This window comes from Cajanus cajan, chromosome 6 (assembly GCF_000230855.2).
Source record: "Cajanus cajan strain Asha chromosome 6, NIPB_CcT2T_4, whole genome shotgun sequence".
Lineage (NCBI taxonomy): Eukaryota > Viridiplantae > Streptophyta > Magnoliopsida > Fabales > Fabaceae > Cajanus > Cajanus cajan.
In genome coordinates, this window is record NC_138522.1 from 17,288,537 (window position 1) to 17,294,307 (window position 5,771).

The 5,771-nt window shown below is 27.7% G+C and overlaps 1 long non-coding RNA gene across 1 annotated transcript; it reads left to right on the top strand.

Moving 5' to 3' along the window:
* The first annotated feature begins 462 nt into the window (after positions 1 to 462).
* On the top strand, positions 463 to 5,571 carry LOC145958843 (uncharacterized). The gene is made up of 2 exons (XR_014434398.1): positions 463 to 1,038; positions 5,213 to 5,571. It is a non-coding gene; the product is annotated as an uncharacterized LOC145958843 (long non-coding RNA).
* Positions 5,572 to 5,771: the final 200 nt, after the last annotated feature.

The window sequence follows — 5,771 nt, forward strand, 5'->3', positions numbered from 1 at the left end:
TAATATTCATGACAAATTAATGAAATAATAGACATTACATTCAAAAATGATGCATGATAGATGATACATGTATGATGATTCATATATAAGTCAATGCATGTCGATACTTAGTCTATTTTACATTTCAGGTTAAAATACTCTTAATGAATCTAAAGCATTCTTTAGCTAAAACTTTTGTAAAGACATCAACACATTGATGATCAATATCAATCAAAAACTCCTTTTTGTATGCAATCTCAAATGAAATGATATCTTATCGAAATGTGTTTTGTTTTAGAATATTGTATCAAATTTTTAGGAAGATTTATAGCACTAGTATTATATCTAAATACAGGTATATGATGTTCAACATTAGAGTAGTCTTCTAATTGATACTTCACCTTTAATAGTTGTGAACAACAACTATGAATATATATGTATTATATTGAGCTTATTTGACATCTATACGTGTCTTAAATTTATGAATTGGTTGAGATTTGTTTTAATGGGCTATATTGGTTTTAATTCTAAATTCTAGTTAATTTTCTTAAATTCTACCCACTTTGACATATTGTATTGCATAAGCCATATCTTGATCTCTAGAGTCTAGAATCAGAAATTCTTTGTGTCCTTTGAAAGCTAAGACAGAGCTCTATAACTTCTCTTTTAGGAGTTTTAACCATTTAGGATGTATTGAGGTCCTAACATGCGCCACAAGTTTTCGCCTCTTCATTTTGTATTGAGTATTCTTTAGAAAATTATTTTAAAAGTAACTTAGTCTTGTTATTAGGTGCTCAGTGGATTCAAGCTTGTAAATATTCTAACTAGGCCCACTAATTTAGCCTATTAATATGTGCTAAGATACATTTTTTTTGTATAGTTTTGCTCATTTTTCAAATTTACAGTTTCTTCACTCACATTTTTCTCTAAATTCAATCTTTCTCTATCTTACTCTCATGAATTTATCTCTATATACAATTTTATCACAAATTGACTACAACATCTCGATGGAAATGCATGGAAAACCCACTTAATCAATTCGAGATTCCATGAATTGCGGTAAGGTTCAAGTTTTGATTTAATTTTACCATACGAATTCTTCACCTCGTCTTCTTTTCTTTTCTAGATCCAATTTTCATTTTTCATGAATATGAACTATGTTTATACTAGATATGGATTTGAATTGAAGTGTGTTTTAGATCTAAATCTAAAATCGCTTAAATCAACCATTCGTTGTTCTTGAATTTCATGAAAATTGTAAGATCATGATTACATTTTGTATTTTTATGAAGTTCTATAGATCTAGATCTACATTTTAATTATGTTCATGCTGATTTGAGGATGATTGAATTCAAATTACATTTTGAACTGTGAAAGTTTCACCACAACAATTGAAATGTTAAATTGATGCATTTTTTTATTGGAATTTTCTATTATTTTTTTTTGTTTTTGTTTAATTTCTATTGAATTTATTTTTCTTTGTTCATAAATCCCCATTCTAATAATTGCATGATAGATTCAAATTTTATTGATTTGTGTCTTCAAGAAGAATGACCTAGGTTTTTCCCTATAATATAAATCTACGGGGAAATCTAATAATTATTTTATAGTGATTCGACAATGCTATCACAATCTTGATTTTATCACACCTACTAACTGTTCATGAAATTTCTTTTGTATATACTAATACATTCTAACATTTTCTTTGAGTTTTGTTCCGGTTTTGTGTAATATTTGTACACAAACACTTTAGAATGTTTCGATTTAAGTTAAAATTTGGTCTCCAATAGCATCCATATGATCAACTTGGGCTTAACATTAGGTTTCTTCAACAAGAATTTCAATGCTAGATGATAAGAAAATTCAAAAATACTAGAGCCTAGCAAATAAGCACAAAATTTATCTAATGTAAAAACAATTGTTAAAAGATCTTTTCTAGTGGTAGTATAATTAGCTTGAGCTACATCCAATGTGCAAGAAGCATAAGCTATGACATGAAAAAGTCTCCCAACCCATTGAGCTAACATAATGATAGAACAATTTTTTTACATCTTTCTATGCATTATTTTAGGTTTATTTGACTTTTATTAGTATCATATAGTGATATATTAGCTTTGATTTGTTCTAGTGAGTCATTTTGGTCTTAGATATAAATTTTAGTTAATTCCTGTAGTTTTTTCTTGTTTTGACATTGTTTCTAGTATAGACCATATCTAGAGCTCCCAACATAGGAATTGAACGTTCTTGGTGTGCCTGGAAAGATAAAAGATAGTTCTACAACTTCTTTAGTGTGAACAAGGGCCAGTTCGGACGTTAAGTGACCCAAAAGTACATTACAAAGTTGCGACCCTACATAGTATTTTTTTTTCTTTTTAGATTGTAATGTTAGGATTTGTTTAGTGATGTAATTAGTTGATTTAGTGGGCCCAACCTTTAATTACTTAGATTAGGTCAATTAATATAGTTTATAAATAAGTGACACATATACACTTGATATCATGTACCTCATTTTTCATAAATTAAGTTGCTTCTCCTAGAAGTTTCTCAAAATTCCCTCTCTCTCTCTCTAAGATTCTCTCTCTTGATTACATGAATTAAATTGTTGCAACATGATTATGATGCATGGCTAGTTCGTTAATTGATTCTAAGCTTCAAAAAATATAGTAAAATTCAAGTTTTTGATCTTTTTACCAAATGAATTCTCTATTTCTCTTCTTCTCTATTCTAGGTTTTTCTTTTGTTTTTCATGATTATGATTTTTTTTTGATGTAGAACAAAGATTGAAGATTAATTTTAGATTTAAATTTATATATAGATTTACATTTAGACTTAAAATAACCTAAATCATGTAATTCAACTATTCACGACTCTTAAATTTTATTAAAATTATGAGATTGCAATTGCATTTCATGTTTTGACGAAATTCATAGATCTAGATCTAGATCTACATTTTTTATTAAGTTCGTGTTGAATTAGGTTTATTGAGAATTCAATTTTATTGTTGAACTATGAAAATTTAACCGTACAGATTAAAACCTTGAATCGATACTTCTCTAATTGAATTTTCGATTCCTAATTGTTTGTTTGTTGATTGAATACTGTTCAAATATTAAAATCTCCTTCCTAATTGCATGATAAAATATTAATTTAATGTGATTGTGTCTTCGTAAATAATGACCTACGTTGTTCCCTATATTACAAACTTTTAGGGGCAATTTAGTAATTTTTGATAGTGAATAAGCAACGCCATCACACAATTCCAAGAATCGAGAATTCAAATTTTATCGTGATTCATAAAACCTCAAATCGAATGAACAAATTAGTCATACATCTTCATCAAGACTCTACAGTTTATTCGTGTAGAAAAATGTAAAGAGAAAATTCTGATAGGGAAAAAGAGAAGAAAGAATTTAAAAAAACTCGTAGAGGAAGCAACTTTAAAATTTGAAAACTGAGTATAAAGTGTACATAACAAGTCTCACAACACATATTAATAGAAAAATATAGTAATTTTTGAGTTGAGTTGTATATAAAAAAATGATAATTTTGTTTCTGTATTTTACAATTTTAGTTTGTTGTTTTTGTATTCTATTTCTATATTATGTCCCTATTTATATTTTGTTTCTATATTCTATTTCTATTTATGTATTCTATATTGTATTTCTCTTTCTAATTTTGTATTTTTTTTCTATTTCTATTTCTATTTTCTAGTTTTGTTATGATTGTTCTTTCTGTATTTTTACTATTTTAGTTTTGATATTTCTACATTTTTCATTTTTTCTATATACTTGTTGTTTCTATTTGTTGATTTTGTTGTTTGTATAAGAAAAGCAAAGTTAGTAAATACATAAATTTCCATACTTTCTTTTGAATTTCTAGATGTATGAATTGTGAAAGTTATTTCATAATTTTTAGTTGATAGGTTGCAATACTTGATGAGTCATTTTTACATTTTAAGTATAGTAAGTTTCTTGAAAAATTAAAGTTTGATTCATTAGTGATAAGATATTAACCTTGGGAGATTGTGTCTATTTTGATGGATGGAATACATCACTCCATGCCATTTTCTTTCTTGTGTGATTGAACTTATGTTACTAGTTACTCTAGGTTTTGCCTGAACTCTCTTTGATGCCTCTTGTTTCACATGCATTATTGATATGATTTAGGCCTTCTTTCTTATAAGCTACTAGCCAAAATGACCTACCTTACATTTTTTTCTTTGTTACCCCCTTTGAGACTATATAACCTTTTCTTTGATTTGATGCTTGTGATAAGCCATGAAGTGAAAAACCATGATACGCATTAATCTTAGGGATTAAAGGAGCTTTGGAATTGGTTTGCGAATAAGTTCTAAATAAGTGTGGGGGTATAACCCCAAGGTAATAGTTTTGTGTTGATGTTGTTGAGTTGTTTGGCATTAGCTTGAAAAGAAAAACAAAGAAAAAATGATATAAAAAATATTAAAAAAAACATAGAAATGCATTAAAAAGAAAATAAGAAGAAGAGAAAAGGAAAGAAAAAATGGTTGAAATAAGTGGGAAGTCAAAGAAAACAAAAGAATTTTATTTGGGGTAGCTTTCATGCTTATCGAATTTATTTCCCATTGCTCATCTTTTCTCTTTGGTTTATAGCTTGCAAATCTTTCTCTTATCCCACCTTTACCTTGGCCACATTACAAGCTAAAAAAGTCCTTTTGATCTTTAATTGCATGTTTTTCAAGTTGTGGGAATTAAAGGCTTGTCAAAGTTTGGATGTGTTAATTTTCATGATGTGTTTGAGTGTAAATATAATCCTAAACACTTGAGAGTTGAGAGTTATACTCCATCTTGTGAGATTCTATCATGTTTTGAATCATTCTTTAATTTTACTTATTTTCTTGTTTGCTTTTAATGTCATTTATGTCTCAAAGATTGTTTATAGCACTCTTTTCCTTTTTCTATACATTGGAAATTCATTAAAAAAAATATTAAAATTTTGTATTTACTTTCTTTTGAATTTTAGATTTATTAGTGAGTTTTGACCTAGAGTGCAATAGAATAAGTGTAGCAGTATTTGATAGACCTATTTTTGTATATCTTTCTATGCATTATTTTTTATTTATTTAACTTTTATTAGTATTATATTGTGATATATTAGCTTTGATTTGTTATAATGAGTCATTTTGGTCTTAGTCGTAAATTTTAATTAATTCCTATAATTTGTTTTTCTTGTTTTGACATTGTTTCTTGTGCAGGCCATATATAGAGCTTCCAACATCAGATTTGGGCATTCTTGGTGTCCCTGGAAAGATAAGAGATAGTTCTCCAATTTCTCTATTGGGAGCAGAGGCCAGTTCAGACTTTAAGTGACCCAAACATGCATTGCAAAGTTTTGACTTTACACTATATTTTCTTTTTCTTTTTAGATTGTAATGTTAGCATTTGTTTAGTTATGTAATTAGTTGATCTAGTCGGTTGAGCCTTTAATTACTCAGATTAGGCCCATTAATGTAGTCTATAAATAAATATAACACATGTACATTTGATATCATATATCTCATTTTTTCAGAAATTGAGTTACTTCTCTTAAAAGTTTCTCAAAAATATTTCTCTCTCTCTCTCTTTCTCGTGGATTTTCTCTCTTACTTACACGAATTGGATTTCTACAACATGATTATGATGTGTGACTAATTTGTTAATTGATTTTAGGTTTCTGGAACTACGGTAAAATTTGAATTCCCAATCTTTTTACCGAATGAATTTGTAGCACATGTATTAACTTTATGCTTTCTATTATAAATTTTAATCATGTAA